At 44.7% G+C, this 20,595-nt stretch overlaps 1 pseudogene across 1 annotated transcript; it reads left to right on the top strand.

Moving 5' to 3' along the window:
• The first annotated feature begins 1,741 nt into the window (after positions 1-1,741).
• Positions 1,742-8,587, top strand: LOC308674400 (annotated as a pseudogene). Its single transcript, XR_014028817.1, has 3 exons — positions 1,742-1,778; positions 3,080-3,234; positions 6,979-8,587. The product of XR_014028817.1 is annotated as an uncharacterized misc_RNA (transcript).
• The last annotated feature ends 12,008 nt before the right edge of the window (positions 8,588-20,595 follow it).

Genomic DNA, 20,595 nt, shown 5'->3' on the forward strand with positions numbered 1-20,595 from the left:
ATGACATCTTGGAAAAGGCCCTGAAGATTAACTAAAAGCCGCAGCTCCTATTTTAAAACCCAGTTCTGGGTAGAAAGTTACTCCTTTCCTTCCCTTATCTCCTTCCAAGGAACGTAGTGACAAAACTCAGTAGAGGAGGGGAAATAATAGTTTATTTTTACCCGAAATGGGGAGGACCCGCACTCTTATCTTATATACTCCCAACGATTGGCTCAGCCTCTAGCTAGAAAAATTACGAAGAGCAGATCTTTCCTTTTTTTTAAAAAAAATTGGAATTTATTGTAATATAAAATACAAGTCCAAATGCAAGAGAATACAGGCGGACCTCGATTTACGACCACGATGGAGCCCTTCTGTTGCTAAGCGAGACAGATGTTTATTGAACTTTGCCTCCCGTTTACTTGCCACAGTTATTAAGGGGAATCACTGGGTTGTTAAGTTAGTAACAGTTGTTAAGTGAACCTGGCTTCCCATTGTCTTTGTTTGTTAGAAAGCCACAAAAGGCGGATCACGTAATCCTGGGACGCTGCAACCGTCATAAATATGAGTCAGTTGCCAAGTTTTGGAATTTTGATGATGCAACTATGGGGATGCTACGACAATAGTCAAAGGGTCATTTTCCTGGGAGGAATTATTTGCAGGACATCGAATTGCTTGTAAACCTTGCAAATACCTGTCAATGTTTGTATCCGTTTACGGTATTCAGTCACGCCCTTAAACATACTTACAATCATATCTGCATTGCATAAACACATTTTCATGTGAGCTTGCAATATCCAGACACAATTCTGTTGATAAAAGGGCCAGAACGAATTGGTGGCTTGAAAACTACAAAGAAAGAGAAACGGAAGTAAATAGATTATCTAATCTTTATCTGTACTCAGGCGTTTTCTAATTTCTCCCAGGCTTGCCTTGCCAACGGTGATGATCGTAATTCTGTGAAGTAAAAATGGTTGGGGTGATGCAACATTTTAAAACTGCCTGCATCCTGGATGACAAAACCCATCTACTATGTTCACCTAGTAAATACAGGGAGTCCTTGACTTACAAGAGTTAATTTACTGACTGTTCAAAGTCAAGCCAAGCTAAGCCAAGCCAAGCCAGTCAAGTCAAGTCAAGTCAAGTCAAGTCAAGTCAAGTCATTCCTGGTATGGAAAAGTCTTTCAAAGCTGTTCTCTAACTCAAGGTGGGCACCCTGGATTTGAATGTATTTATTCATTGAAAAGACCTGGGTGGCCACCTACCTTAAAAGCACAACTCTAGGTGTCTTACAACCACATAGAAACCAACCAACAACAACAAAAAAGCAATAAACAATAAAAGCAAAACCTGGTTGGCTCGCCATCTTTCTCCAATGCATACAGAAAAAGGCTCCTGCTCTTCACCCTCACCATATTTCATGATCCATTTCAAAGGCAGAAGTCTTTTGGATTCCTTGATGTCAGCGACGGTTGCCACTGCGTCACCGTCAAGACCAAAGACCCCGGTCAACCGCAGAAGGGGAAGCATCCAGCCTCCGTTCCCCTTGGGCAAGTTGCTCTGGTGACCCGTGTTGACCTCAGGGAACTTTATGCCAAGCTTGGCAGGGTTGCGTTTCCTTTGGTGCCTTGCCTTGTCAGTGCTTCTTCTTTTCTGCGAGTGTGTCTGCGAGTGTGGGTTTTGTGTGTGGGCGAGGACCACGCCCAACCCCAGGAGACGACTAAAAGCGAGGTTCCCCCTTTAGTTAGTCAATTGCAGAAGAATGGTGGAGAAGTCTGTAGCGGTCGCTGTTCAACGTGGTAGGTGACGACTCTCCCCATTTCCTTCTCTTTGGGTGACAACCCTTCGGCAGGACCGATCCTGCACCCCACTTTCTTCTTCTCTTTCTTTGACATTCTGCCTTATTGAGTGTTCAGCAAAGACTAGCTTCCTGAGGAACCAACAACCATCTGAGTAGCTTGAAAAGGGACCTGCCCATTTTCCTCCTTTAAACTGGTCTCTGAGTGGCTGGAGCTTTGAGGTTGACGTGGTGTCCCGTCTTCAAAGTCTGGACTGCAGCAATGAGCAGAACCTCACCTAGGACCCCTAGGAGTCTGGGACTCATTCCAGACAGAACATTTCAGGGAATGCACTGTCATCTTTAATTCCGCTGCATTCATTTCACATCAGTCTGGTTCAATTTGATTTCTGTCTTGGCTCCTTGACAAGGTCCGGCCCACTGTGGGAAGTGTCCCCCCGCCCCACAAGGGACTTCAAAGAAGTTTAAACTGAAGACGGCAGATGTAAAAAAATAAAAATTGCATATGCAAAACAGGCACTTTGCTCTTAGCTATGATCTCAGATTGGGAGTTTATTTGCATCTGTTGTTCTGTGCAGACAGAGGAGAAGGAACGGAGGATCCTTGGCATGCATCTCTGAGCTGGGTTGTTTTTGTTGCAGATGTTTCATTACCTAACTAGGAAACATCATCAGTGCTAGTCAGCAGAGGAGGAGAAATGAAACACTGAGAGTTTGACTCATTGCAGCTTCCGGGTACTATATTCATTTTAAATATTTTAAATAGTTTTAACACCCTTTCTTCCCATCGCTCTGGAGTCAAACATTAACAGGCTAATAATAATAATAATAATAATAATAATAATAATAATAATAATAATAATAATAATAATAAGATGATGATGATGATGATGATGATGATGATGATGATGATGATGATGTTGGAAGGGACCTTGGAGGTCATCTAGTCCAACCTCCTGATCAGGCAGGAAACCCTATACCATTTCAGACAAATGGCTGTCCAGTCTGTTCTTAAAAACTTCCAGCGTTGGAGCATTCTCCGCTTCTGGAGGCAGGTGGTTCCACTGGTTAATTGTTCTAACAGTCAGGAACTTTGAGCCCTGAAATACTCAAGAGTCATCAAAAGGCAGCCCGGATACTGCTGTATTTCCAAAGAAGTGAATTTTCAAACCGATACAGTTTTTGAAACGCTGAAGAAAATTCCGGAAAAGAAATGGCTGCCTCTGAATCATGTCAAATTGCACTTAATTCTTGGGAGCGGCTCACAGCTGATCTCCTTCCATTTATCTGCCTTCCCGTCTAGTCTTGGTGTCCGCTTTCTGGCTTTTGTGCCCAACCCTGGTGGATTCTACGGCCAGCATCTGCCGCAGGTGTCCAGCAGATTCAGGATTTCTGCAGAAAATTCAGCTACAGATCATATGGTTGAAACGACCTGCTCGAGACTTGTACAAATCCTATGTGAGTAAAGTTGGATTTTATTTTATTTTATTTATTTTTTTAAAAAAATGGGATTTGCCCTTATATCTGGCGGGCGTTTTCCTTTCGAAGCTTTGCATTTTCTTATTTTCTGCTTTAAAAGTAGTCCTGGACTTACAACAGTTCATTTAGTCACTCTTTGAAGATTATAACAGCGCTGAAAAAAGGGACTTATGACTGTTTGTCCACACTGACCACCTTTGCAGCATCCCGGTGGATACGCAATCAAAAATTCGGACACTTGGAAACAGGTTCAGGGTTACGGCGATTGCAGAGGATGCTGCAAATGGCTAAACGATCGGTCGTAAGTCAAGGACTAGCTGTATCTGTTGTGGCTTCAGGGGATCCAACTAGACAATTTTTACATCACTTATCTAGGGCTGAGCGGAACCGTTATCCAAGGGCATTTGTAGCATGGTTTAATTGGAGGGAGCAAATAGGCTTCTTGATTGGCGGGTCCGGATTAGGACGCTCAACCACCTAGGAAGCTGTTTTGGAGGAAACAGAAAAAGCTGAGGAATCTTCAGGTGATCCCCTACTCCAAAATCTGGCTCCAGATTCCAGGTATTCACACCTGAGGGCAATGCCACCTGTCGGCAACCTTCCGATGCATTCAGCAATCTCAACTGTCGCCCTCCAGGGCAAGAGGTGGTTTCGTCACAAGCTGAAACTCCTTTGGGTGATGTTCTTCCTCCCGGGCTTCCTGCCTGCTGACTCAAGAGACATCAGGAGGCACCCTTTCCTCCCCCACCCCCACTCCTCCCCCTCCTCCTTGGTTTTCTTCTTTTTCCAGAATACAGAAGAACACAGTTGGAAGGTCTTCTTCTAGGTCTTCTAGTTCAACTTTTATCTGGGAGGAGTTTGATTCTGTGACCCCTGATGAAGTGGACAGGATTATGGGGAGGCTGAGCTCCACCACATGTTTATTGGATCCGTGCCCTTCTTGGCTGGTTTATGCAGCTAGGGAGAGGACACGAGGCTGGCTCCAGGCGGTTATATCTGCTTCTTTGAGTGAGGGTTATTTCCCCACCGTCTTGAAGGAGGCGGTGGTGAGACCTCTCCTCAAGAAGCCTGCCTTGGACCCAGCTGTATTGAACAACTTTCGTCCAGTCTCCAACCTTCGCTTTCTTGCGAAGGTTGTTGAGAGTGTGGTGGCGCATCAGCTCCCTCTGGTCCTGGATGAAGCGGATTATTTGGACCCTTACCAATCGGGTTTCAGGCCTGGGTACAGCACGGAGACGGCATTGGTCGCTCTGGTGAATGATCTCTGGAGGGCTCGGGATAGGGGATATTCCTCTGTCCTAGTCCTATTAGACCTCTCGGCGGCTTTCGATACCATCGTCCATGGTATCTTGCTGCGGCGTCTCAGGGGATTGGGAGTGGGAGGCACAGTTCTTCAGTGGTTCTCCTCCTATCTCCTGGGACGCTCGCAGTCGGTGTTGGCAGGGGGGCAGAGGTCGACCCCTAGGACTCTCGCTTGTGGAGTTCCTCAGGGGTCGGTCCTCTCGCCTCTCCTGTTCAACATCTATATGAAACCGCTGGGTGAGATCATTCGTGGTTTTGGAGTTGGGTATCATCAATATGCCGATGATACCCAACTTTTCATTTCGACCCCAAACCACCCCAGTGATGCCCTCGCTGTGATGTCCCGTTGCCTGGAGGCGGTTCGGGTCTGGATGGGGAGGAACAGACTTCAACTCAACCCTGACAAGACTGAGTGGCTGTACATTCCGGCATCCCGGGACATTCAAGATGTTCCATCGCTTTCTATGGGGGGTGAGCTCTTACCCCCTGTGGATAGGGCTCGCAACTTGGGAGTCCTCCTAGATTCACGACTTACTCTGGAAGATCATATAGTGGCCGTGACTAGGGGGGCTTTCGCCCAGGTTCGCCTGGTGCGCCAGTTGCGGCCCTATCTGGACCGGGATGCCCTGTGTACAGTCACTCATGCGCTCGTGACCTCTCGCCTAGACTATTGTAATGCTCTCTACATGGGGCTTCCCTTGAAGACCACTCGGAGGCTCCAACTGGTACAGAATGCGGCCGCGAGAGTTGTCTTGGGAGTTTCCAGGTACTCCCATGTTACACCTTTGCTCCGCGAGCTGCATTGGTTACCAGTTGTCTTCCGGGTGAGGTTCAAGGTCTTGGTTATGATCTTTAAGTCCTTACATGGCATGGGTCCGGGATACCTCGAGGACCACCTGCTGCCGGCGTCAACTCCCCTCCGCCCTGTGCGCGCCCACAGAGAGGGCCTCCTCAGGGTGCCTCCGGTCAGGGAATGTCGACTGGTGGCCCCCAGGGGGAGGGCCTTCTCTGTGGGTGCTCCGGCATTATGGAACCAGCTGCCGGTTGAGCTCCGGACGGCATCGGACCTTCGATCCTTACGTCGCGGGCTGAAGACCCATTTATTTGAATTAGCTGGTCTGGCCTGATAGGGGTATATGGGTTTTTTAATTGGTTTTTATTATTCTATCATTGTTGTATTTTAATTGGGCACTGGTTTAATTTCCTTTTAATTTTTGTACTGCTATTTATATATGCCCTGTGAACCGCCCTGAGTCCCTTGGGGAGAAGGGCGGTATAGAAATCAAATAAATAATAATAATAATAAATAACTTCCTGCCCAGGCAGGCAATCCTATACCATTCCTTCTCTTTCTCCTTCTCTTCCTCCTTCTCCTTCTTCTCTTTCTCTTTCTCCTTCTCTTCCTCCTCCTCCTCCTCCTCCTCTTCCTCCTTCTCTTCCTTCTCCTTCTCTTGCTCCTTGTGCTCCTCCTCCTCTTGCTCCTCCTCCTCCTTGTCTTCTGCTCCTTCTGCTCCTTCTCCTCCTTCTCTTCCTCCTTCTCTTTCTCTTCCTCCTTCTCCTTCTTCTCTTTCTCTTCCTCCTCCTCCTCCTCCTCTTCCTCCTTCTCTTCCTTCTCCTTCTCTTGCTCCTTGTCCTCCTCCTCCTCTTGCTCCTCCTCCTCCTTGTCTTCTGCTCCTTCTCCTTCTCCTCCTTCTTCTCTTCCTCCTTCTCTTTCTCTTCCTCCTCTTCTCTCTCCTCCTCCTCCTTCTCTTCCTCCTTCTCTTTCTCTTCCTCCTCTTCTCTCTCCTCCTCCTCCTTCTCTTCCTCCTTCTCCTTCTCTTCCTCCTCCTCCTCCTCTTTCTTCTTCTCCTTCTTCTCTTCCTACTTCTCTTCCTCCTCCTTCTCTTGCTCCTTCTCCTCCTACTGCTCTTCCTCCTTCTCCTTCTCCTTCTCCTTCTCCTTCTCTTCCTCCTTCTCTTCCTTCTCCTTCTCTTCCTCCTTCTCCTTCTCTTCCTCCTTCTCTTTCTCCTTCTCCTTCTCTTCCTCCTCCTCCTCCTCCTCTTTCTTCTTCTCCTTCTTCTCTTCCTACTTCTCTTCCTCCTCCTTCTCTTGCTCCTCCTCCTCCTTGTCTTCTGCTCCTTCTCCTCCTCCTCCTCCTCCTTCTCTTCCTCCTTCTTCTCCTCCTCCTCCTCCTCCTCCTCTTTCTTCTTCTCCTTCTTCTCTTCCTACTTCTCTTCCTCCTCCTTCTCTTGCTCCTTCTCCTCCTACTGCTCTTCCTCCTTCTCTTCCTCCTTCTCTTCCTCCTCCTCCTCCTCTTCCATCACCATCACCACGCTTACGTTTTGCTTTGGCTCTATATTCAGGGCTATTACCTATCTGAATGATGTTTTTTTCCCCAAAAGGCCATTGATTTGTGACTTGCCTCTCTGCTTTTACACCCAGCTGACGCACATGGACTTGCAGGATGACCGGCGCCTCTTTTGCCAGTTGCCCCTTGCTTGGCTCCCCAGTAGAAATCTCACGAAGAAACCGGAGAGGCTCCTCTTGCAAGAACTCTACACGACGGCAGTCCGAATGGAGCGGGCTCTGAAGGCCTTGGAAAATCAGCACACGGATGCAGAGGTGCCTTTTTCCCACCAGCTGGCAACGGTTTCTCTCTCACTCACCGGCCTCCTTTCCAACATCCAGTGTGCCCACTGCCGGAGGGGCCTTCGCCCGGTCCCCGTCACGCCTTCAGAACGTACCCAAGACTCTTCGTCCTTCGCTCAAAAGATGGAAGGTTGCCAGGTCCTCTGGAATCTCTCCAGCTTCATCCGGAGTTTAGCAAAGGTTTTCCAAAAGGAAAAAGTGAAAGGCAAAAGACAGAAAAAGAAGAAGGGGGAAAAAAATCCATCGCTCCTTTTTAAGTGACTCCTCGGTTGGGAGCACGAAGCAGAGGTGTAATTCAACCAGTCTTTGAGAACATCTGAAAGGATGAGGCCTACACCTCCAGAATTTGGATACTGTGGTCTGGAGAGTCAGGAAAAGGCGAAGGCTGAAGGGCGAAGTTTTCAAAACTAAAATTTGGGCCTGGAGCCTGTCTGTGGAGACTCTCAGTCATCCAGGTCACAGTTGTCACAAAGACAACTGGACTGTATTTTTCTTTGAGGAGGAGGAGGAGGAGGAGGAAGAAAATATTTTGCTTCTCATCCAAGAAGCTTCATTGGTTCTGGCTGGCTCAGGAATTCTGGGAGTTGAAGTCCACGAGTCATAAAAGAGCCAAGGTTGCCAACGTTTGGGAAAAAAATAAATAAATCTCAGCAGATGGGTGGACTTCGACTCCCAGAATTCCCCCAGCCAGCATGGTGGAAGTTGGTCCACAAATCTTAAAAGCTGCTGAGAAATACCGAGATGGAGTACGGTATAGCAATGTTTCTCAACCTTAGACTTCAACTCCCAGAATTCACTAGCCAGCATGGAAATTCTGGGATTTTGAAGTCCATACCTCTGAACTTGCTGAGGTTGCAAGAGATACAGGCTTCCAATTTCTTGACATTTTTCAAAATCACACCTCATGCGAATTGCTGGTGAATTTTGGGAGCCCACCCATCTCAAAGCACGCTGGTTGGGGAATTCTGGGAGTTGAAGTCCACCCATCTCAAAGTTGCTGGATCTGAGAAAGACCGAGAATAGGATAAAGTAATAGAATCTTGCACGGCTGTGGTGTTGGTTTCCCAGCTTTCCATTCCATGCCGAGGAGAGATTTTGACGGCCTCCTGTTGACTTTTTCCAAAATAGGAAACTGAGTCTGCCGGTTAACGATAAATCCCCTTCTTTGAAGATGGTCAGAGAAACCATCTTTTGCCTGGAAAAATTAGGAGGAGGCGGCCCACAAATTGGGTGGGTCACTTCGAAAAGGCCATTTGTGCCCAGCTGTTTTCTGAGACGTGTCATGTGATTTCATTATTTATTGAACCTCATAGATCCTAAATGTCTAAAAGCCTATTTAAAATGTTGCAATTGGTATTTATATGAAGGATGTTTGTGTTTCGTTTTGGGGTTTTTTGTGTGCGTGGGGTGGGGTGGGTGGGTGGGGCGGGAAAAGATTGTTTCATCTTTTGTTATCCTGGCCTGGTTTAGCTCTGAGATATTTCGTCTGGCATATTTATTACTTTGGCAGAACAAACTGGTGCATGTAAATATTATGTTCACTAGAACTGGGTCTTCCTGGCTGGGAAAAACATCCTTTTTATGCAAAAGAGGGAGGAGGAGGAGGAGGAGGAGGAGGAGGAGGAGGAGGAGGAGGAGGAGGAGAAGAAGAAGAAGAAGAAGAAGAAGAAGAAGAAGAAGAAGAAGAAGAAGAAGAAGAAGAAGAAGAAGAAGAAGAAGAAGGAGAAGAAGGAGAAGAAGGAGAAGAAGAAGTAGTAGTTAGTAGTAGTATCCTGTTCCTGATAACTAATACAATTATTGTCCTTTGGATATTTTCATTAAATATGTTTTTTTTAAAAAAAGCATTTGGTATGATGTGTGTTTTTCATCAGCTCTTTAAGGGTTTGATTCACCCAAATGGGGAGGTTAGGTTTTCCTTTTGGAAGGAAGGAAGGAAGGAAGGAAGGAAGGAAGGAAGGAAGGAAGGAAGGAAGGAGGGATTTTTTCTTTTTCCACCTCCTCCTCCTCCTCCTCCTCCTCCTGATACTATTTTATCTTACTCTTTGATCTTTACCTACTGTATTTTATTCTATTTTACCTCACGGTAGCTCTTTTATCTCACTGTATCTTATCTTATCTCACTTTATTGCATTTTATTACGGGTGATGCTCATGTTTGATGTGGCCTATTGACCAATTAATAAAGGATACCCAATCATCATACCAGGTGCATTAGTCCCCCTGGAATGCACACCGATAGTGCCCAACTGATGTGGCACTATCGCTTTTGTTTTCAATTGATTTTTTTAAAAAAAAAAGAAAATAAAATTCTGCTAGCTAGAAACGCAGCTGCGGAGGAATTAAAATTTAAAGCCCAAAGATTACGGGACTGCCCGAGTCCCTGGGATGTGGGTGAGTGTGGAGAGGAGGGGGAATTAGGGGTAGATATCGTTTATCGTCAAAGAACCGGAAGTGAGGAACAAGGAGAAAGGAAAGAAACTTTTTGAGTTGTACGTAAGTAATAAGGCAGGATAAAAATGGTTGCAGGAACTGGGTATATGTCTGGCCTAAGGAAGAGAAGAACTATGGGTGGCATGATAGCAGCCTTCCAACGTTTGAGGGGTTCCTGCAAAGAAGAGGGGGGTCAAGCTCTTCTCCAAAGCGCCCGCAGGCAGGACAAGAAGCAATGGATGGAAACTAACCAAGGAGAGAAGCAACCTAGAACTAAGGGGAAATTTCCCGACAGAACAATTACCCAGTGGAACAACCTGCCTCCAGAAGCGGTGAATGCTCCAACACTGGAAGTTTTTAAGAAGAGACTGGACAGCCATTTGTCTGAAATGGGATAGGGGTTCCTGCCTGAGCAGGGGGTTGGACTAGATGATCTCCAAGGTCCCTTCCAACTTTATTATTATTATTAAGAAGCAGTGGATGGAAACGTATCAAGGAGAGAAGCAACCTAGAACTAAGGAGAAATTTCGTGGTGAACAATTAATCAGCGGAATGACTTGCTTCCAGATGTTGTGGGTGCTCTGTCACTGGAGGTTTTAGGAAGAGACTGGACAGCCATTTGTCTGGAATGGAATAGGGTATCCTGCTTGAGCAAGGTTGGACTAGAAGACCTCCAAGGTCCCTTCCAAATCTGGGGTTATTTAAAAAAAATCTAGTAAGTAAATAGAGGAAAGGGGATTTTGATGATTGATGGCTGCCATTGTCTTTTTTTTTAACACCCCTTCCCAGTTGTCCCTGTGGGAAGAATAATGTTAATTGAATGGAGATGTGATGCATTCGCCTTGAGTAGATGGAAATATGCACCAGTGAAACACACAACAAAGGTTTCCAACTCTCAAGATAGCCAAGAGGTTCGGCCTGACTAATAAAAGTATTTTGCCGGAGGGAGAACATCGCAGGGAAGGGAAGGAAGAAAGAAAGCATGCAGATATATAGCGAGGCACATTTTAAGATAATCTCCCTGCAATAAAAAAATAAGATATTTTCCTCCACCCGCCTTGCCTTGAGTTCACCCTCTGACATCCAGGGGTGTTAAGACGTTTGGTATGAATTGACTCTTGTTTCACAATTGTCTTCGCTGGAATATCTCTCGTCACCAATTTCCAAACTTCATCCGTTTCTTGCAGCTAAGTAAGGTGAGAGGTGAATTTAGCAGCTCTGGACAAAAGCGGAGGAAATGAATGGCCTGGCCTCGGGGTGGTGGTGGGTGGGATGGGGAGAAGAGCGGGGATCTGATCCAGGTGCTTGCCGTGCTTGTGCAGACATTGCAGGGATGAAGGTAGGATGGAACACCGTTTGTTCTCCAAGTGGCTTCCAAAGGCGTAGCGTGCTAACAGGGTTAGTTCCTGGCTGGGGCAGGGGAAAAAAATCCTTCATTCTCTTCTAGCACTTTGCGTCAGTGGGATGTAAAAACGTTACTTCCAGTATTTTGCGCCAAGGGGAAAAATTGTCTGTACGCGTGCGTGCCTGTGTGAGAGTATTGTGATTTTCATTGTGTACTCCTTTGCCCAGTCGTCTGCTATGGTCAGTGTTTTCTTAAACCTTTTTCTCTGCGGCGGCCTTCTTTGAAAAATTACAGAGGACCCCAAAACTGATTTGATTTCTCTGGTTACATTTATCGATACTGGCCACGTTAGAAATTCAAAATTGGGGTGTGACTTCGCTGCCGCTAACGTTTCTCCTGGATGTTGTGGATGGGATTTTGATATGGAATTGTTATTCAACATAGGCTGGCAAATAATTCTGATTTTGTGGACTGCCAACAGGGTCCCAGGATGACATATTTGAGAAACACTCTGCTAGGAATGTCTAGTTTAGCTCTGATCTGAATCTGAAACAGCAGCTTGATTTGAATTGATTTGGAGAATTGAATCGAGTGTTGATTTGCTGCCTTTAATCTGAAATATCATGAGAAACAGGAAGTTTTCTTTCACCAGAATGTGTTCTGGTCACCACAAAAAAGATGTCGAGACCTTAGAGAGCGTGCAGAGAGAATATCAACAAAGATGATAAGAGGGATGGAGGCTAAAGCGTATGACGAGCAGTTGCAGGAACTAGGTATTACTAGCCTTACAAAGAGAAGGACCAGGGGTGACACGATAGCAGTCTTCCAATATTTGAGGGGCTGCCACAAAGGAGAGGGGGATTAACTTATTTTCCAAAGCACCTGAAGACAGGACAAGAAGTAACAGATGGAAACTAACCAAGGAGAGAAGCAACCTGGAACCAAGGAGAAATTTCCTGACAGTGAGAACAATTAACCTGTGGAACAGCTTGCCTCCAGAAGTTGTGGGTGCTCCATCGCTGGAGGCTTTTCAGAAGAGATTGGACAGCTATTTGTCCGAAATGGTACAGGTTCTCCTGCTTGAGCAAGGGGTTGGACTAGAAGACCTCTAAGGTCCCTCTATGTGGTATGGTTTAAAGGAGTTGTATGGACACAGCTGATCTGAGGCGCTTAATCCAGTTTTTCCAAGCTGCTACTCATGAATGCCATGAAAAAAATGCATCAGCTAAGTCAATTGTGAAAATTAAACCATGAGGAAATTTTGAGCTCTGGCTTATCCATGGGTGGTGCATATTTCGTGGTATTTTGGTTAACTATTCAAGGGTCTGCTTAGCCATAGATAGGTTTATATGTGAGTGTATACAGAACTTTTAAAAAGTATTACCATATATTCTCACAGCTAAGCCAAACCTAATTTTTAAGCAGCATTTTGGCATCTAAAATTCCTGGCTTATCCAGGAGAAGTTAAAACAAGAGAGGAAAAAAGCTATCAAACAGATATAAAACCAAAAGTGACGTCCAACATTTTTTTAGTGTAAGGATAATACAGTACAATATGGTAACCTCTCTCTAATTTAAATATTAAATATCAAAACTATCTTAAAATAATAACCATCCACATTCTAAAAAACCAATATTCATATTATATTCTTCTCCTAATTTTAATCTAACATAATAAATGGTCAGATATGAATGAATACACACACACACACACACACACACACACACACATACTCTAACCTTAACCCTCACTGCAATAATTCTTCTAGTCAAATCAGATTTAATCCTCAACTTTCAAAAGCAAAAGTTGATTTTTCTGCTGATCTTGTCAGAAATCTAACAGGGAATCTCTCCAAGTTGCAAGAAATGAATGAACCTGTTTTCTGAGTTCATATAATCCGTTCAACTTTGAGCTGACCACAGTTGGTTTGGATTCACACACCCGGGCAGGTATTTGCAGATGGTGGCCAAACAATGTGATATACATGCCCTGAAAAATTGTGGGAGGGGGTGGTGTCTTCAGTTATACATCCATAGCTGCTACCTTAACCGCCAGCTTGGCCACAACAAACCAACCAAGATTAAAACTAACCATGCTTAACATGTGGGTTATAGTTAGTCAATGCAGCGGTCAGACCTTTAACTGAGTTGACAAAGGCTTGAGCGCACCCCTGGGTTTTTGCTACCGGCTTTCTGTCGTTGTTTGTGACAGAAAAACCCAGCAGAGACCGCTTTGATTCTGTGCTAGCTAAGTTATCTTCTTCCAGTCCCCCAAAATAGCAAACCCAGATGCGGTTTCCACTTCATTCTTTCAGTGATCGGAGAAATTCAAACTGAATGAGTTCGGACTTACTTTTCTTCCAGTCTGTTCTGCACCAGAGAGCCCAGTAAAGTAGGTGATATAAACCATTACAAAAAAAAGTAAAAAGTAAAATTTTTAGTTGAACGGACAAATTAACTGTAATCAGGAAACTATATTGGCCATAGTTTGTTGTGAGTCATACTGTATCTAGAGATACTAGTATCTTGACCTTGGTTGCCTCTTGTCTGTTTTGACCCACCTCCAGGGACCCCATTTTCTGGAGAGGGAGATATATATGAATCTAAGTATATATATCATCTATCTATCTATCTATCATCTATCTCTCTCTCTCTCTCTCTCTATCTATCTATCTATCTATCTATCATCTCTCTCTCTCTCTCATCTATCTATCTATCATCTATCTATCTATCTATCTATCTATCTATCTATCATCTATCTCTCTCTCTCTCTCTCTCTCTCTCTATCTATCTATCTATCTATCTATCTATATCTACTGTATCTCTCTCTCTCTCTCTCTCTCTCTCTCTCTCTCTCTCTCTCTCTCTCTCTATCTATCTATCTATCTATCATCTCTCTCTCTCTCTCTCTCTCTCTCTCTCTCTATCTATCTATCTATCTATCTATCTATCTATCTATCTATCTATCTAATCTATCATCCATCCACCCGCCCACCCACCCACCCACCTACCTACCTACCTACCTACCTACCTATCATCTAATCTATCTATCTATCTATCTATCTATCTATCTATCTATCTATCTATCTATCTATCTATCCATCTATCTATCTATCTATCTATTTATCTATCTATCTATCTATCATCTATCTATCTATCTATCTATCTATCTATCTATCTATCTATCTATCATCTATCTATCTATCTATATCTACTGTATCTCTCTCTCTCTCTCTCTCTCTCTCTCTCTCTCTCTCTCTCTCTCTCTCTCTCTCTCTCTCTCTCTCTCTCTATCTATCTATCTATCTATCTTGGTGGGTACCAGGAACATACAAGTTGTCTTAGGGCACAATAATATTACCCTAGAGCTTTGCCACAACAAATGAATGCATCCCTTATGGACTGGAGAGCTGGTGATTTGAGTTCCTACCAGACAGACTTTGTTCTGGCCACTAAATTCCATTCCCCACTTCCTCCTTTCAACAGTTAATCAGCTTTTTCAGTCTTTATTGAGTTGTTTGGGGATTTCCCCCCTTCCCTCAGGGATAGGTATTTTCCTTTCGGCATTATTTAAAAAAAATTATTGCTAATTTTGGGGTGCCCCCAAACCTTTTGACCTTTCCCTCTATCAGCTGAGTCAATAGTTATTTTTATTATGATTATTATTTTGGCATTCTGGGAATTAAGCTGCTTTTAGCCTGGAGCTGGAGAGGTAACGGGAGTTTTTCTCCACCTGAGTGATGATGGGAGATGTGGTCCAGGCTTCCCAGAAGCCTCAATCAGCACGAGCCATGAGCAAGCATGGGGGGGCTGTAGTTCAAAGCATCCGAAAGGCGTTGGACGGACTCCCTCTGGGATACAGGAGAAAAACTCAAAAGCAAAGGAAACAAGGACGAGATAGCTGCAGGGGCTGACAAAGGCAGCCAGTGAAAGCATAACATACCAAACAGCACCCAGGTTGACATATTTTACAAGGATAGTAAGGAAAGAATGCCTTCCCCGAAGCTAACGCGCTTGAGAGACAAGTATGCCACTGCTATCTCGAAATGTGCTTGCTTTGGAAAGAAACTGTCCAAATTTATAGGAAGGAGAGTTTCTGGATACTTCAGGAAAGTGAAATAAAAGGCAAGAAAGCCATCAAGCTCTGAGGGCACCAGGGACCCCATAGTTCAACCCTGAGCTACAAATATTATCTTCTGTCAGCAACGCTGGAGTATATCTTTGTTCTCAAGATAGTCTCTCTTGTAACCAGGCGCTTTGGACCTTTCCCACCTTCTGATATTCAGTCTGCGTCCAGTAGCAATCTACTTCACCAACTGGATGCAAGGAAGGAAGAGCAAAGGAGATCCTTAAAACACAGTATTGGGAGGAGCTACTTGAAGACACCAAATCATCCCTCCTCTTCTGTCCACACTGAGACATCCCAGCCAGAGATGGTCCAACTTCTGCTCAAACCCAACCAAGGGAGTCACCATCACTGCTTACCATCCCTCTGAGTTCTACTACAGAGTTACTATCTAACAGGAAACATGAGGCCAACTGAGAGTGGAATTCTGTAGCTCCACTGGGTTCCTAACATTAGTTTATTCTTTTTTATTATTCCCCTCCCTTGTTCTCTATAGTTGAAGGCCATCAACCTCAAGTAGCTGGCCTCTCCCGCTTGAGTTGGAAATGCACAGCTTCTGAAAGGTGATGGTGTTGGGCATGCCTATTCCAAAATATCTTTCTTGAATCATTGTTTTTGCTGTATTCACTACAGACATCTGTGGAGTTTCTCAGTCATCCAGGTCACTGTTGTCCCAAAAGCTGCTTTTTCAGGAGGCAACTGGACTTTCTTGGGGGTTGTTTTTTTTTTGAAGAAATTTCGCTTCTCATCCAAGAAGCTTCTTCAGCTCTGACTGGATGGTGGGGAATGGAAGGATTTATTCAATGACTCTCTGAAAGAATGCAAATGATCAGCTGTCTGTAAGGAGTATAAATCTTTCCATTCGCCAGCATCTGGTTAGAACTGAAGAAGCTTCTCAGATGAAAAGCAAAACATCTTCAAAGAAAACCAAGAAACTCCAATTGCTTCCTGAAAAAGCACCTTTGGGATTCCAAGTGGGTTCCACAGCCATTTCGATTGCTCGGGTGACCCTGAGGACACAGGTAAAAACCTCCAGGTGGCCTCAACAACTCTCTAAAGAAGGCAAACAACCAGCTGTCTGCAAGGAGTATAAATCCTTCCATTCCCGCCCCCTGCCATGCAGTCAGAGCTGAAGAAGCTTCTCGGATGAGAAGCAAAACCTCTTCGAAGAAAAACGAGAAAGTCCAGTTGCCTCCTGAAAAAAAGCATCTTGGGGGAGTCACTACGGACCATCTTTGGAAACTTTCAGATTGGTGAAAACTGGGTTGTCTCGGACGGAGGAGACCTCTGCTCTAATCCATGGAGCAACTCGCAGCCGGGCTAGCAGGTGAGTCAAAGAGTCCCTTAGTGTTCACTTGCTATCATGAGATAAAAGCAGTCATTTATTCCCTCTCTTGCTGGATGAAACCTCCAGGCGTAGCCAAGATCAGCTGAATGGTGAGTCATTCGGTAAGAAGGTTTTACTCTTGACTGAAGCCCTTGAAGGGGACGTGAATTCCAATTCCCACTTTGAAGACTCTCTCTCCCGCCCAGATCTCTGCCCAAGCTTGGTCAGGGCAGAGCCCAAAGCAGATGGTTCGTTCTCTAGGGCCTTGGCCTTTCCAACAGTCCTCAAAGTTGGATCTCAAGAACGTCGCACCAAGAGGAAGGAGAGCTTCGGAAAGGAACAGCCAGAGGATTGCCGACTGTCTTCTGCAGGAAAATAAGATTTTTTATTTTTATTTTTTGCATGGGAACATCTGCCTTCTTTTTAAACAGCTGTGGGCAGCTATTGCAGGGTGTGGAAGTGAATCTCATCTGGAGCGTCCTCTTTTTTTTAAATTATTTTTGTTTTCTGCACCCAATCCAAGTTGGAAGCAAGAGAACATTTGAGATTAAGGACCATGACAATAAGATAACGCCTCTCCGCTTGTCCCCAGGAAGCCAGACTCGGGTGGAAGAAAGAACGGCATTGCTTAGCCTTTGTTGGTGGCAAAACATGCAATCTCCGAAAAAGGTAAAATGAAATGGCTTGCTGTTATTGTCCTTAGTATTATTTGCATGAAGGTGGCTTGGAGTGCTGAGTGGCTGGCTTCAGTGGCTTTATTGTGCTTCATTTCCAATCAGAACGAGGTTGCTGTTGTAGGCAATCCATTCGCAGAATAACAGAGTTGAAAGGGACCTTGGAGGTCTTCTAGTCTAACCCCATGTTCAAGCAGGAAACCTTATAACATTTCAAACAAATAGTTGTCCAATCTCTTTTTAACCCCCTCCCCCCCACACACACACCCAGTGTTGGAGCGCCCACAACTTCTGGAGGCAGGTTGGTTAATTGTCCTCACTGTCAAGAAGTTTCTCCTTAGCTCCAGGTTGCTTCTCTCCTTGACTAGTTTCCATCCGTTGCTTCTTGTTCTGCTTTCAGGCGCCCTTGAGGATGGGTTGTCCTCCTCTTCTTTGTCGCAGCCCCTCAAATAATTGGGAATTCTTGCTCTACCTCCTCCTCCTGGCTCTGGGCTTCTCTTTCTTCCCCACCCCATAAAGCTTCAGTTTGCTGAAGACGAGCTATGGTCTCTGCATCTGACTTCCCAAGGACTGTTAAATGCGACGGAGGAATGATGGCTTGGCCTGGTAGCTCTCTCTTTCCTCCGCTGCTCAGATCTGCCAACCAACGGAATGGAAAGGCGCACAAAATACCTGGAGAAATTTGACGACCGTCGCGCGTTACAACTCCGATGGGCCCGTAACTCAAGGACTACCTGTACTCAGAGCATCCGAGCAAACAACCAGAGATTAACCTTGTGGCACCTCCTTCCAATTTTCTTTATTCTCCTTTCGTCTGGCTAATTGAACCGGAAGAAGGAAGGAGAAGAGTGCTGTCCTGGAGAAGGTGGGGCCACCGAGCCTACCTTGCCCAATTCCCCTTCCGACATCCAATTTAGTGTCAACAGCACAACGGCCGATGATCTCATGGCTCTTTCGGGGCAGAGGTGTCCTGCAGGAGCTTTTCCTCCCCTCTGCTGAGACCACACAGACACCGGCTGTGCTCTGGCTTTCATCTGATCAACTGCATCTTCCAGATGAGACAAGACACAAATCCTCTTGTAGGCGTTTGAGGAGAGACTTGATCTCTGCCGAGCAATTCCATCTCATCTCTGACGGGTAGATTCTGCTCTGGCTTATTTTACAGAAGCCCCAAAGCAGCTGTTTTCTATCCCATCCACTCCCTTGATAAGACCTTCCCCAAAATAGTTTGGAGATGTCAGAAAACAGCTGGAGAAATGTTGGGAAGTCCAATGGAGCAGGATGGGAGGAGCTGTGGCTGAGGTTGCTGAACCCCAACTGCCAGGAGCCCCCAACTTGTTTTTGTCAGTGGATGGCAATTGGGGCTGGAGAGGTTTTGTTCAAGAAATTCTAGAGCAGGAGTCTCCCAACCTGGCGGATTTAAGATTTGCGGACTTCAACTCCCATAGCTCTCTGGGGAATTCTGGGAGTTGAAGTCCACAAGTCTTTAAGTTGCCAAGTTTGGAGACAACTACTCTAGATTCCTCATGCCTCCTTTAACCCTATCTGATAAAAGCATTTAACAGAAGAATGGAATGGGATGGGATGGGATGGGATGGGATGGGATGGGATGGGATGGAATGGAATGGAATGGAATGGAATGGAATAGAATAGAATAGAATAGAATAGAATAGAATAGAATAGAATAGAATAGAATAGAATAATAATGGAATGGAATAGAACAGAATAATAAAAATAGAATAGAATAGAATAGAATAGAATAATAATGGAATGGAATAGAACAGAATAATAAAAATAATAGAATAGAATAGAATAGAATAGAATAGAATAGAATAGAATAGAATAGAATAGAATAGAATAGAATAGAATAGAATAGAATAGAATAGAACAGAATAGAATAATAATGGAATGGAATAGAACAGAATAATAAAAATTAAGAATAGAATAGAATAGAATAGAATAGAATAGAATAGAATAGAATAGAATAGAATAGAATAGAATAGAATAGAATAGAATAGAATAGAATAGAATAGAATAGAATAGAATAGAATAGAATAGAATAGAATAATAATAGAATAGAATAGAACAGAATAATAAAAAATAGAACAGAACAGAATAGAATAACAGAGTCAGACACAAATAATCTTTAGGTGAGGTATGATGGAACTTTTCTTCCAAGACCATTAGTGACATTGAGCCTGACCGACAAAAACACATTTCTGTGTGAGACAGAAAGGATAGATTATAGAGGGAAATAGATAAGGAGAAAGATCTACCAGGGACAGGCCATTTTCTTATATATCTGCAAATCCAACTGAAGGACTTGCTGTTTAATCTCTAAGCTGCATCTCTTGAGAACTTCCAGAGTTGGGCTGAGAGGACTGATTGATCATCTTCTTCCAAGAAGTAGGTTTATTAGCTAGGATTAACCAAGCTGGTGGTGTAACTGTTGACAAACTGAAGCTGTTGCATCTGAATGAAAGGAAGTTAAAATGGTGGGCCAGATTCTGGAGTGTACACAGCATCCTGGTCGTACATCTGAACAACCAAAGTCAATTACAAGCCTATCTGGTCTCCCATTCAAGTTGTCTCCAGCTCCAATCCTGCATTACTTTATCTGAGGCCAATCAAGGCCAGTTAAAGGCTTCCTTCTAGCCTGGTCCTGTCGACACTGATTAGCAGCATTTCAGGTGGGAAATTCTTCGGATGTGACCTGAAAATTGGGGCAGGTGATCTGCCATTGAGCTACAACAGGGGTAGGCAACATTGGCTCTTTTATGACTCGTGGACCTCAACTCCCAGAATTCCTGAGCCAGCCACGCTGAGGGGAAAGGGAGAGTTGCCAAGCTGAGACATGCTGGCTCAGGAATTCTGGGAGTTGAAGTCCACAAGTCATAAAAGAGCCAAGGTTGCCTACTCCTGAGCTAGGAGACTGAAAATTGTGGTCACATGACTGCAGGAGATTGCAAATGGCTGTAAATGTGGTCCGGTTGCACAACTGCACAAACTGGGATCCATGAGGGGGTTGGATAGCTGTTGGATTTGGGTCATAGGGGAATGTTATCGTTTGGAATGGTTGCTGAGCAACGTAGGTTGAGGACTACCTGTACTGTAGTTTGAAGGTCCTCAGTCCTGGCCCTTGAAGATTTTCCAAAAGTTGATATCAACCACATTGTAATTCTTAATAGGGTGTTTTCTCCACCTGGGCACAGATTTGAAGATGTATGGACTTCAACTCCCAGAATTCCCCGAGCCAGCTATGTCAGGAGGTTGCCAAAGGGGATCACATGACCCCGGGACCCTGCAACCGTCATAAATAGGAGCCAATTGCCAAGCGCCTGAATTTGGATCACGTGACCATGGGGAGGCTGCAACGGTCGTAAGTGTGAGGACCAGCCAGAAGTCACTTTTTCAGTGCCGTTGTCATTTCAGTCGCTCAACGAATGGTTGTAAGTCGAGGACCACCTGCATTTACTGACATGGCTATATTCCAGCCTTTTCAGTCACTG

The sequence above is a fragment of the Vipera berus genome (assembly GCF_964194415.1).
Source record: "Vipera berus genome assembly, chromosome: 14".
In the NCBI taxonomy this organism is placed as follows: Eukaryota; Metazoa; Chordata; class Lepidosauria; order Squamata; family Viperidae; genus Vipera; species Vipera berus.